Source organism: Sarcophilus harrisii, chromosome X, assembly GCF_902635505.1.
Source record: "Sarcophilus harrisii chromosome X, mSarHar1.11, whole genome shotgun sequence".
Classification (NCBI taxonomy): domain Eukaryota; kingdom Metazoa; phylum Chordata; class Mammalia; order Dasyuromorphia; family Dasyuridae; genus Sarcophilus; species Sarcophilus harrisii.
Genome location: NC_045432.1, coordinates 61,839,960 through 61,858,207, shown reverse-complemented (window position 1 = coordinate 61,858,207; position 18,248 = coordinate 61,839,960). Strand labels below are relative to the sequence as shown.

Below are 18,248 nucleotides of genomic sequence, written 5' to 3'. Positions count from 1 at the left end.
TAATTGATATAAACATTTAAAAATATAAATTTTTCCCCTGAGTAATGCCTTGGCTGCATTTCTCAAATTTTGGCATGTTGTCTTATTGTCATCATTCTCTTTAATGAAATTATTCATTGTTTCTATGACTTGTTCATTGACCCACTCATTTCCAATTAATTTTTAATCTATCCTTCCATGGTCCTTTCTTGAATGTAGTTTATTGCATCATAGTCTGAAAAGGGTGCATTTAACATTTATGTTTTTCTCCTTTTGATTGTAAGATTTTATGCCCTAGTATATGGTCAGTTTTTGTGAGAAAAAAGTATATTCCTTTTAATTCCCATTCACTTTTCTTCAGAGACTCATCATATCCTTTCTAAATTTTGTTCTTATTTATTTTATTTAGCTCTGAGAAGAGATCATTGAGGTGACCAAATAATGTAGTTTTACTATCAATTTCCTCCTGTAAGTTATGTAACTTTTCCTTTAAGAATCTGAATGCTGATGGCGCAGTGGATAGGGCACCAGCCTTGAAGTCAGGATGACAATATGACCTCAGACACTTAACACTTCTTAGCTGTGTGACCCTGGGTAAGTCACTTAATCCCAACTGCCTCAGCAAAAAAAGAAAGAAAAAAGAAAAAAAAAAGAAAATGGATGCTATGCCATTTGGTGGATATATGTTTAGTATTCATATTAATTCATTGTCTTTGGTGCATTTAGCAAGATGGAAATTCCCTACTTCTTTATAATTTGATCTTTTTTTGATTTTACTTTTGCTTTATCTGAGATCCTAATGGCTTCTCCTGCTTTTTTTTTAACTTCAGCTGAAGCATAATAGATTCTGCTCCAGCCCTTTATTTTAATTCTCTTCGTGTTTCTTCATTTCAAGTGTTTTTTCTTGTAAACAATATTATTGCATTATGGTTATTAATTCATTCTGCTGTTACCTGTTTTATGGGTAAATTCATCCCAGTTACAATCACAGCTATGATTACTGATTGGGTATATCCTTCCTTATTTTCTTCTGTTTATTCTTCTCTCTCTCTCTCTCTCTCTCTCTCTCTCTCTCTCTCTCTTTTTTTTTTTTTTTTTTTTTTTTTACATAATCGCAATATAATTGACTCACTCCTGGGATCTTTTTCTGTCTAGGATCGTTTTAACTGCCCTAATAATGATAAAGTTCTTTGGAGTAACATCTATCATTTTCCCATCTAGAATGCTAAATAGCTCAACCTTATTGAGTCTCTTCTTATTTCTTTTACATTTATCTTTTGATGTTTCTCTTGAATCTTGTTTTTGAAAGTCTGTTCATCTCTACTCTTCTTATCTGGAATTCTTGAAATTCTCTATTTTATTAAATATCTATTTTTCCCTCTGAAGGATTATATTCAGTTTTGCTGGGATGGTTATTCTTATTTGTTACCTCAGTTCTTTTGATTTCTGGCATATCATAATTATAGTTTTTGATTCCTTTAACTTGATAGCTGCTAAGTCTTGTGTATTCCCAATTATAGCTTTATAGTATTTGAGTGCTTTATTTGAGAATGCTTGAAGCTGTCTGGGAACTCTAGAATTAATTATAATATTCCTGGGAGTTTTCATTTTGGAGTCTCTTTCAGACAGTGACCAATGATTCTTCCAATTTCTTTTTTACCCTCCAATTGTGACAATAGACTTTCTAGGATGTCAGGGAAGCTCTCCTTGATTGTTTTTTGAAATATGATGTCTATGTTCTTTCTTTGATCATAACTTTTTGGTAATCTCCTAATGCTTACATTATGTCTCCCCGTTACATTTTTTCAAGATTGCTTGGGGTTTTTTTGGATAAGATATTTCACTTTTTCTTCTGTTTTTCATTCTTTTGGCTGTTTTATTGTTTCTTGAAATCTTATTGAGTCGTCAACTTTCAGTTGCCTAACCCTAATTTTTAAAGAATTATTTTCTTCAATGAATTTGTATTCATTTTCCCATTTGGTCAATTCTATCTTTTAAGATGTCATTTTCTTCAGTATGTTTGGGGCCTCTTTTGCCAAGCCTTTAGTCTTCTTATAGTTTCTTCCTTTACTCTCATTTCTTTACCCAGCTTTTCTTCTAGCACTCTTAATTGAATTTTTAAAAGCTTTTCCAGAATTTCTTATTGAGTTTCTGTTTGGTTCACATTTTTTTAATTAACACTGGTTTTCCTGAGTGGCTGGAATTCTCCCCCTCCTTAACTCTACTTCTTGGTTTTCCTGGCTACTTTCAAGTCCCAAATAAAATTATCTTTTACAGGAAACTTTTCTTCCTCCTTCCCTTACTGCTAGTGCCTTCCCTCTGTTAATTGTCTCCAACTCATCCTTGGTTGTATTATTTGGTTGTATATAGTTGTTTCCATATTATCCCTCCCATTAGAAAGTTCCTGACATGAACAGGAGATGAACTCTGAGGCGCAGAGGCCTATATAAATAATAATGATAGCAGTTAAAAAAAAAAAAAAAATATATATATATGAATATAGTACTTTGAGATTGTAAAGCACCTTATTTGATCCTGATAGCAGGACTGGATGGAGACTTGGGAGGAGGGAGAAGGGGCACATAGTGCTGTTTATGAGCTCTGGTGTTTACATGCTCATTGCTGTAATTAGTCAGTGAATGATACAGCTGGTGGAGTTGGCAGGACTCATATCCACAATAGTCATCTCCTTTGATGGCTATAGAGATGTAATAGTGGTTGGCATTAGGTGACATTGTTATTCCTGAGACTCTTGGATCATAATAGTTATAATAATGATAACTAACACATAGTACCCACTATGTGCCAGCCAATGTAATCAGTGTCTTACAAAAATTATTTCATTTGAACCACACCACAATCCTATGTGTGCTATACCCATTTTACAGATAACAAAACTGAATCAAATGGAAGTCATATGCCCCAAATCATCTTGTTAGTAAGTATGTGAGGTCATATTTGAACCCAATTCTTCTTGACTTCAAGCCTGGTCTTCTATCGATTGTATCACTTAGTAACTCCCCTTGGTTCTAGTAATAGAATGAAATCCCACTCCTGATTTCTGCTACTAAGGATATGCTTGTCTTCTTAGTCAGTAATGCCACCGGGTCACTACTGTTTCAGTAAAAGAATGGCTCAAAATCCATAAAAAGTGGCTAGTGGTTCTCTTACCTTGTCCCTTGGGATTAATCACCATCGCCTCCAGTCCATGGCCAGTGATGGATAGGGTGGAAGGGAGAGGTGATGGAAGAAGTAGGAGCAAGTTAATGGATCGAGAGGATGCGTGGGAACTTGAATATTTTGCAAGAACAACTTCTCCTTCATAGAACCAATCTCGGGCCAAATGAAGTAGGCAGAATTCCTCTTTGATATTTGAATTCCCCCCAAAGACTGTTGCTCCCTGTGCCCTGTCAGCCAGTGATTCCTCTTGGATCTACTGAGTTATGAGGAGTCCTTACAACCGAATGCAAACGTATAAATAAGCACACATGTCAGTATGAGGTATGAGAAGCAGCATGGCATAGTAGAGAGAAGGTTAACTTTGAAGTTAGGAAAGCTTGAATTCAAGTCCTGCCTCAGACATATACCAGCTATCTAATGCTGGGCAAGTCCCTTAGGCCATGGCTTTTTTGAGTCACAATTCCTTTTCACCTGAGAAATTTTTACATGACCTCAGATATTATAGGTATATAAAGTAGGTATACAAACCAAACATTTACTGATAATAAATCATTATTTTGCACTTCCCACATTCAATCACAAGACCCCATATGGGATTGCAACCTCCAGTTTAAGACTCTGGGCCTTAAACTACCAGTGTCCCCTGGCAGCTTTCTGTGGTTTTACATTATGGATATATTTTGTTGTAATGTATGTAGGTTTGTGGAGTGCATGATCCTCATAGTGATGAATCACAGGCTAGGAAAGCTACTATTATGTATATATCTGACAACTTCTCTGATCCTAGTATGAGTTCTTCATACTTGATGCGATTGGGAAACAGTGGTCTAGTTCATTGGAAAAAATCTCATATGTGGAACTTTCGTTAAGGCAGGAGTGGAAGGGCAGCATCTTGGCCAGTCTAGATGGAAAAGGTCACCTTTCCAATCCACCTTTTAAATGAATCTCTGTCAGTATGACTGGCTCTACTTCAGGATAGAGTGATCTTTCTCTGAAAGCTCATACAGTACCAGACTGAGTCTTGACACTTTGCAATTGTTTTTGTCTCATGCTAAATCCCATCGACTCATAACAATTTGTACCATACGATATTATGACAAGATTTTGTCTTGGTCATTCAATCATCCAGAATTGTAGATCCTAGCAAATAAACCCTCTCTCTTAAGCAGTTCACAGATTTCACAAATCATTACTTTATTTATGATGCTTTGGCTCAATGTATTGTTAGCAGAATAAAGAACCTGATGTCTTTGATGCATTGTTGGTGGAGTTGTGAACGAATCCAACCATTTTGGAGAGTAGTTTGGAACTATGCTCAAAAAGTTATCAAACTGTGCATACCCTTTGATCCAGCAGTGTTACTACTGGGCTTATATCCCAAAGAGATTATAAAGAAGGGAAAGGGACCTGTATGTGCACGAATGTTTGTGGCAGCCCTTTTTGTAGTGGCTAGAAACTGGAAACTGAATGGATGTCCATCAGTTGGAGAATGGCTGAATAAATTGTGGTCTATGAATATTATGGAATATTACTGTTCTGTAAGAAATGACCAACAGGATGATTTCAGAAAGGCCAGGAGAGACTTACACGAACTGATGCTGAGTGAAATAAACAGGACCAGGAGATCATTATATACTTCAACAACAATACTATATGATGACCAGTTCTGATGGACCAGGCCATCCTCAGCAACGAGATCAACCAAATCATTTCTAATGGAGCAGTAATGAACTGAACTAGCTATACCCAGAAAAAGAACTCTGGGAGATGGCTAAAAACCATTACATTGAATTCCCAATCCCTATATTTATGCACACCTGCATTTTTGATTTCCTTCACAAGCTAATTGTACAATATTTCAGAGTCTGATTCTTTTTGTACAGCAAAATAACGTTTTGGTCATGTATACTTATTGTGTATCTAATTTATATTTTAATGTATTTAACATCTACTGGTCATCCAGCCATCTAGGGGAGGGGGTGGGGGGTAAGAGGTGAAAAATTGGAACAAGAGGTTTGGCAATTGTTAACGCTGTAAAGTTATCCATGCATATAACCTGTAAATAAAGGGCTATTAAATTAAAAAAAAAAAAAGAACCTGATGTCTGAGTGACTTTCTGAATAATCAGTAGAGAAAACTAGGTAAAGATTGAATAGTATTGTATTGTGGGAATTTATATAGCAGCTAGAATTTTTTTTTTATCTCGGGTTAGTTTTATAAATAAATATAGACTTGATTACAAAAGACAATGTGGCAAAGTTAAAAAAAGAAGCACTTTATTCTCAGACTATTAATCTTAATATTAATAATTAGCTTAAATAATTAATAATTAGCATAAATCCTAATTCATATTTTTACTGAAAGGAAGGTGGTGCAGTGATAAAAGAACTCAAGCAACTGTGCCACCTTATTACCTATGCAAATTTGGACACTATACTCTTATGCTTTCAGAACCTCAGTTTTCTCATCTTTAAGAGTAGATAATCTTTAAAATCCCTTCCATCTCTAAATCTTTGAGTCCGTGGTTCTAAAACCTGAAAAGGGCTCTTCTGGCTTTAAGTCCATGATCCTGCTTGTGTGATTATGGACAAGTCTCAACATCTGTGAAAGTCATCTACATAATGAAGATAGCATCCCGACTACCTATGTCATCAAGCTATTGTAAGGAAAGAACTTGCTAAATAATCACATTATGCCTGTGATCCTTTTTTTTTTTTTTTTTTTTAGTAGCCTTTTATTTACAGGATATATGCATGGGTAACTTTACAGCATTAACAATTGCCAAACCTCTTGTTCCAATTTTTCACCTCTTACCCCCCCACCCCCTCCCCTAGATGGCAGGATGACCAGTAGATGTTAAATATATTAAAATATAAATTAGATACACAATAAGTATACATGACCAAAACGTTATTTTGCTGTACAAAAAGAATCAGACTCTGAAATATTGTACAATTAGCTTGTGAAGGAAATCAAAAATGCAGGTGTGCATAAATATAGGGATTGGGAATTCAATGTAATGGTTTTTAGTCATCTCCCAGAGTTCTTTTTCTGGGCATAGCTAGTTCAGTTCATTACTGCTCCATTAGAAATGATTTGGTTGATCTCGTTGCTGAGGATGGCCAGGTCCATCAGAACTGGTCATCATATAGTATTGTTGTTGAAGTATATAATGATCTCCTGGTCCTGCTCATTTCACTCAGCATCAGTTCATGTCAGTCTCTCCAGGCCTTTCTGAAATCATCCTGTTGGTCATTTCTTACAGAACAGTAATATTCCATAATATTCATAGACCACAATTTCTTCAGCCATTCTCCAACTGATGGACATCCATTCAGTTTCCAGTTTCTAGCCACTACAAAAAGGGCTGCCACAAACATTCGTGCACATACAGGTCCCTTTCCCTTCTTTAAAATCTCTTTGGGATATAAGCCCAGTAGTAACACTGCTGGATCAAAGGGTATGCACAGTTTGATAACTTTTTGAGCATAGTTCCAAACTACTCTCCAAAATGGTTGGATTCGTTCACAACTCCACCAACAATGCATCAATGTCCCAGTTTTCCTGCATCCCCTCCAACAATCATCATTATTTTTTCCTGTCATCTTAGCCAATCCGACAGGTATGTAGTAGTATCTTAGAGTTGTCTTAATTTGCATTTCTCTGATTAGTAATGACTTGGAGCATCTTTTCATATGACTAGAAATAGTTTCAATTTCTTCATCTGAGAATTGCCTGTTCATATCCTTTGACCATTTTTCAGTTGGAGAATGTATGCCTGTGATTCTTTAAGATTTTCAAAGTACTTGATGGAATTACCATATTATTGCAGGAGAGTCACAGATTCTTGAGAGAGTAACCCTAAGCCCAGTCTATGAGAGAAATGGTGAAGATCAGGAGACACTGCTCTACTTTGGAGCTCAGCATTCCATAGTCTCAGGGCCAGAGCACAGTGAAAATTACATGTTGCCCTGCCTCAAGGAAAGCTGCTTAGTGAGCTCGCCAGCCTTCTGGTTTTGCTACTGGAACCATCACTGAGCTTCTCTAGAAGAGAAGTACTCATGTAAACCTTTTCAATATAACAAGATGAAAAGAGAACATGTCCAGTTTGAGAGCTACCCTGACAACACTAGATAAGCTTTTCAACCTTTCTGCTGTCCATTTCCTTATCAGAAAAACTGGGGAATTGGAGTATCACAGAAAAAAATCACACAATTTTGGAATCTGGAAGGGAGGTCAGAGACCATCTAGCTCACCTGTTTTTTAAAGACCATACTTCCAGTGAGGGGAGCTCACTGCCTCCTAAGGTAGCCACTTCCATTTTGGGATACCTGGAAATGTTAGCCCTCCCTTACGCTAAGCTAAAACCTGCCTCCTTGCGAATTTCCTCCCTTACTTCCCGTCTCTTTGGGGGCTGACCAGAGCAAGGCTGACCCTGTTTCCATATGACAGCTTTTCATATATTTGATGCCAACATACCTTTTCTAAATCATTTCTAGAGGTCGGATTTGTGATGTGGTGCTAGGAAGGTAACTTGAAGTTTTTCCTTTGATTTTCAGATTACTACTTGATTTAGCATTGTTCTTTTATCACCGTTGGAATTGTTGTCAGGGAAGCTAGATGATAATCTTCCTCTCTGTTCAGCCTTCTTGACTGGAATCATTGATAAAAATGTTTTAAGATAAGCTCCAGCATAGATCCTTTGTGTGCTACACTTGAGATTTCCTCCCAGGTTAATAATAGCCATTAGTAAATATTCTTCGGGTCCAGTTATCCAACACGGTCTTAATTTTCCTACTTTTAGTACTACTTAGCTGGAATGTTTCCATCTTAGCCACAAGAATGACATGAGATATTTTCTCAAGTATGTATTCTCTAGGAATGTAACTTTTCTTCGCAGAACATGACCATGTATTCTGGCATAAGAAAGAACCTCAAAATCAAATGCAGAATACCCTTTGATTCAGCTGTGTTTCTACTGAGCTTATATCCCAAAGAGTTCTTAAAGGAGGGAAAGGGACCCACATGTGCAAAAATGTTTGTAGTGGCCAGAAACTGGAAACTCAAGGGATGTCCATCAGTTGGAGAACGATTGAATAAGTTATGGTATATGAATGTTATGGGATATTATTGTTCTACAAGAAATAATGAGATTTCAGAGAGGCCTGAAGAGACTTACATGAACTTATGCTGAGTGAAATGAGCAGGACTAGGAGATCATTGTACATGGCAACAACAAGACGATACGATGATCAGTTCTGATGGATGTGGATCTCTTCAACAATGACGTGATTCAGGCCAATTCCAATGATCTTGTTATGAAGAGAGCCATCTACATCCAGAGAGAGGGCTGTGGGGACTGAGTGTGGATCACAATATAGTATTTTCACGCTTTCTGTTGTTGTTTTCTGAAATTTGGTTTCTTTCTTTTTCCTTTTTGATCTGATTTTCCTTGTGCAGCCTGATAAATGTGGAAATATGTATAGAAGAATTACACATGTTTAACATATCTTGGATTACTTGCTGGGGGGTGGGGGAAAATTTGGAGCACAGTTTTTTGCAAGGGTGAAGGTTGAAAATTATGCCTGCATAGATTTTGAAAATTAAAAAAAAAGATGTAAGGAATATGTTTGTTTTCATTTCTATCATTAGAGTGGACAGTCTTAGATAATTCCAAGGGGCCCTTTTGTCAAGCTCTTATTTGAAAAGCATATTACTAAATAGAACTCCAGGATATGATGCCTTTGTATTGAGACTAACAGTCATTCCTCTTTTGCTCTCTAGTGCATTTCTAATCTCTACTGAGTGCATCACTTCCCTGGCTTTGTCGTCTCTGTTGAACACTGCTCCCCGCCACCTACTTCTGGGCTTCATCTTTTCAGCACTACCTGCATCTCTGATATGCTGAGGTATGACTAGAAAGCCTCGTTCTAACTAGAACAAGCTGACAGCCCATTAATTATATCCAGAAACTAAAAACTGCTATATTGAAAGCATGGAATCAATAAGTATGAACGCTCAGATCTAAGCTACAGACCTCCTGTCTTCTGTATTTGACCTAGTGCTTTCCCAAGGACTCTACTTCAGTCCCAGATCTAGTCACCCTACCTTTGGACTCTTCACTCCACAACTTTTCCATGAAGCCTCCCACCATCTTCTGCCTTCATTCCCATTGACTGAAGCTGCAAACAATCATGAACCTGTCGTGAATGGGCCGGGTATAAATGTGTTATATAATCTCAACTGAAACTCACTGACTGCAAGGAAATTCTTTTGTAACATCCTAAGTGATCCATTATCCCATTCACTACAGCAGCTTTTCGAAACTACATCTCTCCTCCAGCCTCCCCTAGCACCCTTTCCCCCACTCTCTCCACGGAGAAATTTTGCTTTTACTTCATGAGAAAAAATGAAGACCTGTGTTCCTGCTCATTTCCCACCACTCATATATCCTCTCTCACTATATCCTCTGTCACCCATGCTTTGCCTAAAGACAAGACACTTCTCTTTGCCAAGGCAAACTCCTTTACACGAACACTTGATTCCTTCCCTTCTCATCTTCTCTATCCGTTCTGTCACTAATATTCAATATTACCATGTCTAGTTGCTTCCTTCTTGCCTATAAACATGCCCATGGGTCTAACATCCTTAAAACCCCTCACAAGATCTAATTACCCCTACTCTCCCACCATATTTTCTCCTCTCCTTAGCAAAACTTCAGAAAAACATCTAAAATAGATGCCTTCACTTCCCCTCTTCTCACTCTCCTCAATATGAATTGTGACCTTATCCTCAGATTGAAACTGTTCTCTCCAAGGTTACCTTTGATCTTGCAATTACTAGATCTCCTGGCTTCTCCCTTCTCATGCTTCTTAACCTTTCTGCAGCTTTTGAGGATCACGTTCTGGAGACTGTCATGATAGCCCTTTCTCTTACTTCTCCTCCTGAGCATTCTTTCTCAGTCTCCTTTTCTTCATTTTTATCCAGACTCTACCACTCACAGATAGGAAACGTACCTTCTTCCTTTCTCCTTGCATTTTTATGTTAGAATTTATTTTTAAATTTCTATTTATTCAGAGCTAATCGTGATATATGGTGTGAGTTGGTGATCAAAACCTATTTTCTACCAAAAGTATTTCTAGTTTTTTTTTTTTCCAGCAGTATGTATTGAATAAGGGAATCCTTCTACGAAAAGCTTGTCTTTTGGGATTTCTCAAACTCTGGCCTACTGTGCTGCTGGATTAATTTGGGGTCTTGCTTATGCATCCTTTTTCTACCTGACCTACTTTTCTATTTTTAAAATCATACTTCTGATGCTTACTAATTTTTAATATAGTTCGAGGTCTGATAATGCTATGCTCCTGCATTTCCTTTTTTAAAAATAATTTCCTTTGTGATCCTAGTCCTTTTGTTCTTTCACATGAATCTTTTATCTGATTCTATTGATTATCCTCTTGGAACTTTAGTCTAAGTATATAATTAATTTAGTTAATACCATGATATTCTTAATATTGACATGACTCAACCACTAATGATGAATGATTCTTCCATTATTTGAGCCACTGTAAAGCATATGTAAGAAGGGCGTCCAAGACTACTCAACCTCAATTAACATAAGCTCTGTGCCTTGATACCGTTATCAGATGAGAACATCTCTTTGGGTTACAGAATCAGTCAATCAATAAAATGTTTAAACTAAGCATGAACAAGTTCTATACACTTCTATCAATCAACCAATGAAAGGCATAAACTAGTTTTGAATAAGTTCTTAATCACTTTGAGAGCTCTGATGTATCAAGTGTTCTTATTGCACCTGCTTAGTAAATACCCCAACTAAAGCTAATTAACTCTGATGGGAGAATTGATCAATCGTTAATAGGTAGGATTGGAGCTTGTAAACAGTAGTACTAGAGAAGTCCAAGCCCTTAGAGTCACCCTCCGAATCCTAAAAGAGGAGTAGTTAGGCACTCTCTGGGGACCCAGCCTGCTAGTACTAGTGGAAACTGAGAAGTAGTCTTGGAGGGGATGTTGGTTACGAGTGTTTCCTATTAGCATTTAAATAAATCCTGAGTATATTTTGATAGATTGACAGTCACATGTTTTACATTTTTGCGTTTATTTTTAATGGAATTTTATAATATCAGATTGTAAGTTCAGATGTAACCTCTGGACCAGACTGACTCTGTGAACCTAAGCAAACCATTGAACCTCATGATCCCCAGGAATACTTTTTAAGACTCTAAGTTGTAGAGAAAGAAGTTACCGACCTGCATCAGTAGATGGTTTTTACTCACCTGGAAGTTCTGGCCAACTGTAAAATCACAGATCTATTCCCTATTCCTATAGAAATGCTGAATATTTTGAATCCAGCTTTTTTACTGGTCATATTTACTGGTCATATTTTACAGATTTTTCTGGCATTGTCTAAGTAAATCCCGGGATGAGTTGGTCTCTTATTGGCCAGCGTTTACACCTTTCATTTCTTTCTCTTTCTCTTATTACTACCATTTCTAGAACTAAACCCAAAAGCTTTGGGTTAGAGGAGGCATCCTCCCTTTACTCCTTTACTCACTGGGAAAGTTTCTAGGACCTCTCCATTGTAAATAATCCTCAGTCTTAGATTTGGCTATTACCTCTAATTACATAAAAGGAGGGACTTTCCCTGTCAGTGTTTTTAATGGCTATAACATATGTGGATCCTGTATTCTATCAAAGGTTTGATCCCATTTAGTGGTTGAACCATGTGGGTTTGAAAGTGATTTCTATCGCACGTTAAATTGTCTACTGTTGGCTTAACTTGATCACGGTGCATAATTTTTGGCTTTGTTGTAAGCCAAGTGTTACAATTTTATTTGTAAAATTTTCATAAAAGAAGTTAAGTAGCAATTTTTATTGCTTAATTGTTAAGAGTAATTTTTGGAACATAGGTATTCATTGTTCTTTAAATACTTTATAGAACTTGCATTTAAATTTGTCTGAACTTTGTTTTTTCTTTGTTAAGAGTTGTTTTTCCTTTTTCCCAGTCACTTTGAAATGTTCAGGCCCTCTTTCATTAAGTTGGTTCATTTTTATGGTCAGAGCCTATGTTTGGTTCTAATTTTATCTGTTGACTATTTTTCCAAATGGGAGGTACCATCCCACTATCTGAGTCTTCTCTTCCTTAGGCCAGACATCATCAGTTAATTCAGCTATTTCTCAGATGGCATAATTTCCAGTCCTTTCTTCTCGCAGATGTGCCCAGATGCTTACTCTTACTAAAATGTAGCACCTATAACTGCCCACACAACATTCCAGTTCCAGTCAAAACTCAAGTGCTAGTGATAGCTGTGGCCCCCTAAAAAGAAAAGAAAAGGCATCAGTGAAACATTTAAAGAATAGGCATGAGAGCTGTTGGCTGCCACTTGCAGGAAGGTTCCTGGTCCTTTGAGCAGCTTCACCAAATTACCCCTGGTCGCAGGTGCTACCAACTTCATTGCCTCACACGTGATAGTCTCTCTAGTAGATTATCCAGACTGTGTGATGGTAAATCTTGACAAGCTGGACTCCTATGCAAGCCTGAAAAACCTTGAAATAAAAGGTTTTACTAACAAACAAAATTACAAGTTTATACAGGATGATATCTATGAATCTCACTTCATACAACTGTGCTTTGTAACTCAGAAGATAGTGCTATATTTTGCAACTCAAGCATATCTTTCACTTGTTCGTGCCCTGACGTTTACCTATGTCAACATTTATGGTACCTATATTTTGGTGAGTGTTGCTTATGAAGCCAGAGTAAAGAAATTCATTTACACGAGCACTGATAAAATACGTGGAGGTAGCCTTGATGAGGAGTTTGATGAGCTTGAGGGGTTACAAACCCCTCTGCATCATCTGAAGCAGCTCCAGAAGGTTTTCTGTACTCTTACTGGGAACAGTCTAAGTTTCCACTTGTTAGTGCAAAGAACAGCAGTGTTTATGGACCACATCAATATCCAGGAAAGGTTATTCCAAGATTTCAGTCTTTATTGCAACACGGCAGAAAATGTTACATTCATGGTTCAGGACTCCAAAACAGAAATGTCCTTTAAGCTGCTGACACAACAGAAGCTTTTCTTGTTATCCAAAAAACGGGAAACCAGGTGAGATTTATAAAATAGGACCCGACTTTACCTGGTTCTACTCACTCTGCTCTGCATCAAGTCACGTGAGACTTCCCAATTTTCTCTGTAGTCACTCATTTCAACATTTCTTATGGTATAAGATTATTCTATTACATTCATATACTACCTTTTACATTAAACTATTAATATATATGGAATACACTATGAATATGCATTATATTCCTCTGTTACCTTTTAAGCCGTTTCTCTATTAATAGGCATACCTTTCATTTTGACCACTTTGTCACCACAAAAAACCAGCTGTCATAAATATTCTGCACATATGGGTCCTTTTTCTTTCTTTGACCTCTTTGGGGTTCAGTCTTCATAGTGGTATTGCTGGGTCATCGAGTATGCATATTTTAGTAATCTTGCGGGCACAGTTTCAAATTGCTTTCCAGAATGACTACAACACTTGAGGGCTCCCCCAACAGTGAATTAATTTGTCTATTTTTCATCCCGTATTTATCTTTTTCTTTTATTGTCACTTAGACTAAGTTGATGATTTTAATTTGTATCTTTAAATTTGCATTTTCCCAATTACTAGTGATTTGGAATATGTTTTTATCACTAATGATAGCTTGGATTCCTTCCTTTGAGAACTCATTCATAAAATTTAGCAATTTTTCAACTGGGGCATGGCTCTTTTTCTTGAATCAGCTTCTTATCTATCTTGGTAATGAGATCTTTATCAAGGTAGTTTGTGGCAATGATTTTTTCCCAGTTAACTCTTTCTTTTCTCATTTTAACTGAGTGGTTTTATTTATGCAGAAGCTTTTTAAACATTTTTTTGAGAAATAACATTTAATATTTTACTTTTTGTATCTTTATTAGTGTGCCATTGTGGTTGTTAATATATACATTGTTCCCTGAATTTGCTTACTTCCCCTTGGTTATAAAAGGCTTACCAAGTTTTTTTGTTTTTTTTTTTCCCTAAAACACTCCCCTTCGTAATATCTTATACATTTCTTAGTATTACCTCACATAACTCTACCATATCTTGTTTATCTATTACCTTATTGACGGGTGGCGGTGGTGTTCAGTTGTTTCAGTTGTGTCCACCTTTTCATCACGTCATTTGGGATTTTTATGGTAAAGTTACTGAAATAGTTTGCCTTTTCTTTCTCCTGCTCATTTTCACAGATAAGAAAATTGAAACAGGGTTAAGTGACTTAACCACAGTCACGTAAGTAGTAAATATCTGAGATCAATTCTGAACTCAGGTTTTCCTGACTCCAAGGCACTCTACCCATTGTTTCATCTGGCTGCTAATTGGTACCCCTCAGTTTCTAATTCTTTGCTACCACAAAAAGAGCCACTATATAATGTGTGTGTATGTATGTATGTGTGTATATCTATGTACTTTTCCTCTTTGTTTTCTTTTATGTGTAAACATAGCTGGATCAAAGGATATGCACAGTTTAATATCTTCATAGGCATAATTGCAAATTGCTTTCAAGAATGGTTAGGCCAGTCTATGGGTCCACCAACAGTGCATTAATGTACCTGTTTTCCCATAGCTCCTCTGGCATATGCCATTTGCCTTTTCTTATCATTTTCATCAGTCTGATGGGTATGAGGGGGAACCTCAAAGTTATTTTAATTTACATTTCTCTATTAGCAATTTAAAACATTTTTGCATATGGCTACTGTTAGCTTGAATTTCCTTTGAAACTGCCTCTTCATGTCACCATTAACTGGGGATCTAGTCGATTTGACTTGGTTTCCCATATAGCTCAGAAATGAGACCTTTATCAGAGAAATGTCCAATAAAAACATTCCCCTACAATTTTTTGCTTCTCTTCTAATATTAGCTGCATCTGTTTTTTTGTGCAAAACCTTTTAAACTTTAATTGAAATTGTACATTTTCTATTGTGAGCCTCATTATCCCGTTTATCCATGAACTCTTCTCCTATCCATAGAACCGGCAGGTAAATTCTTCCATCATCTTTAATTTGTTTAGGATGTCATCTTTTAGGTTTAAATCATATACCTATTTGGACCTTGCCATGGTATATGATGTGAGATATTGATCTATATGTAGTTTCTGCCAGATTGCTTTGCAGTTTTCCCATCAGTTTTTCCTGAGATAGAAAGTTCTTGTCTCACTAGCTTGGATCTTTCAATTAATGTTAATTTACCATGCTTGTTTGCTTCACTCTATTGTTACCTAATTATGTACCATGGATCAACAGCTTTTTTCTTTTTGTTGTTACTGTTGCCATTTTAGGCATGTCTGAATCTTCATGGCCTTTTTGGGGGGATGAGAAAAGGTTCTTGTCAAAGATAGGAAGTGGTTTGCCATTTCCTTCTCCAGCTTATTTTCACAGATGAGGAAGGAACTGAGTCAGAGTTAAGTGACTTGTCCAGGATCATACTGCTACTAAGTGTCTGTGGTGAGATTTGAACTCATGGAAGAAGTCTTCTTGATTTCAAGTACAGTGCTCTATCCTCTGCACCACTTAGCTGTCCCTCCCTCTTTTTCTTCCCCAGTATTAAATTCTTTTATTGACTATAGCTTTGTGATGTATGAGATCGGGATTGCCAGGTCCCTTTCCTTCTCCCCCCCCCCCCCCCCCCGCCCCTATTAAATCCCTTGATCTTCTTGGCCCTTTGTTCCTCCAGATAAATTTCATTATTTTTTTCTAGCTCTACAAAGTAATCTTTTGGCACTGAATAAGTAAATTAATTCCAATAATATTGTCATTTTATTACATTGGCAAAACGACCATTTCTTCAATTATGAAAATCTATATTTGTGTAGTGTTTTGTGCTTTTGTTCATGTTATTCCTGTATGTCTTGGCACAGACCACCAAGTATTTTATATTGTCTGTAGCAATTTTGCAGTTTCTTTTTCTCTCTCTTCTTACTGGATTTTTTGGGTAATATACAGAATTAAAGATGATTTGTGTGGGTTTATTTTATATCTTACAACTCTACTGAAGTTAATTGTTTTAGATTTTTTCTTGAAATCAAAGGGCTCCCTATCTTTATATTCACAAAGAACGATACTTTTGTTTCCTCATTCTATATGCTTATTCTGTCAATATCTTTCTCTTGCCTTGCTACTATAGCTAGCATCTCTAGACATATACTGAATAGTAATGGCAGACATCCTTGCTTACTCCTGACTTCTTTAGCAGGGCCTGCCCTTATCTCCATTATAATAATTCTCAGTTTTAGGGATACTCCTTATCATTTTAGAGAAAGTTCATTTATTCTAGTGCTCCTATTTGGAGCTATGCTCAAAAAGTCATCAAACTGTGCATACCCTTTGATCCAGCAGTGTTACTACTGGGCTTATATCCCAAAGAGATTTTAAAGAAGGGAAAAGGACCTGTATGTGTATGAATGTTTGTGGCAGCCTTCTTTGTAGTGGCCAAAAACTGGAAACTGCCCATCAATTGGAGAATGGCTGAATAAATTGTGGTATATGAATATTATGGAATATTATTGTTCTGTAAGAAATGACCAGCAGGATGATTTCAGAAAGGCCTGGAGAGATTCATATGAACTGATGCTGAGTGAAATGAGCAGGACCAGGAGCTCATTATATACTTCAACAACAATACTATATGACGATCAATTCTGATGGACGTGGCCCTCTTCAACAATGAGATGAACCAAATCAGTTCCAATAGAGCAGTAATGAACTGAACCAGCTACACCCAAGGAAAGAACTCTGGGAGATGACTATGAACCATTACATAGAATTCCCAATACCTCTATTTTTGTCTGCCTGTATTTTTGATTTCCTTCACAGGCTAATTGTACACTATTTCAAAGTCGGACTCTTTTTATGCAACAAAATAACTGTTTGGACATGTATACATATTATACTTTAACATATTTAACATGTATTGGTCAACCTGCCATCTGGGAGAAGGGGTGGGGGGAAGGAGGGAAAAAGTTGGAACAAAAGTATTTGCAACTATCAATGCTGAAAAATTACCCATGCATATATCTTGTAAATAAAAAGCTATAATAATAAAAAAAAGCTTTATTTAGATTAAAAAATATATATTCTAGTGCTCCTAAGGTTTCTAACGGGAACGAGTGTTGTGTCTTGTAAGAAGTTTTTTCTACAATTAGTAATACGATCATATTTTTGTTGGTTTTTGGTATTAAATGGACAAAAATATTAATGGTTTATGAATATGAATTCTACCAGCCTTGACCTCTCTCCATCCTCTAATGCTGTTAACAATCATCTTCTCCAGGATACTCTCCTGGTTCTCTTCATACATATTTTGACTATTAATTTTCCTTTGCTGTATCTTTAGGTGGTGTCTGCTAACCTATGGTGTCTCTCAAGGCTCTTTCCTGGGCCCTCTTCATTTCTCCCTCTACACTGTTTCACTTGGGGATCTCATCAGTTCCCATGGATTCAATGATCAGCTCTCAGCAGATTATTCTCATTTCTATTTATCCAGCCCTTACTAATTTCCTAACTTCCCCTCTTAAGTCTCCAAATGTCCATTAGAGAGTCTCAAACTCAAGTAAAAGTTAAACTTTCTTTCCTTCCCAAGCCCTCCCTTTTCCTGTCAGTGGAATAACTAACCTTCTCGTCAGCAATGCCTTCCTACTCCCAAGAGCGATCTGCTGTTAAGTCCTATCTATTCTACCTTTGCAATGTCTCTTGTGTATACTTCTTTCTCTCTTCTGACACTACAGCTGCCATGGTGCAGGTTCTTGATCACCTTGTACTTCGATAAGCCTTCTGACTGGTCTGTCATCCTGTAGTCTTTCGACACTCACCTACCAATGGCATCCATATAGGTGCACCTCTTTCTGTGTGTGTGTGTGTGTGTGTGTGTGTGTGTATCATTCCAGTGGCTTACTATTGCCTCCTGGATCAAATCTCAAATTCTTGGTATGGCTTGTAAAACTCACTGTATCCTGGTGCGCTCTGACCTTACGCCTCTTCTCCCACTTTTGTGCC

At 36.9% G+C, this 18,248-nt stretch overlaps 1 pseudogene; it reads left to right on the top strand.

The window, feature by feature from the left end:
• The window catches only part of LOC100931886, a 73,862-nt pseudogene extending 60,310 nt beyond the window's left edge, over nucleotides 1–13,552 (top strand).
• Nucleotides 13,553–18,248: the final 4,696 nt, after the last annotated feature.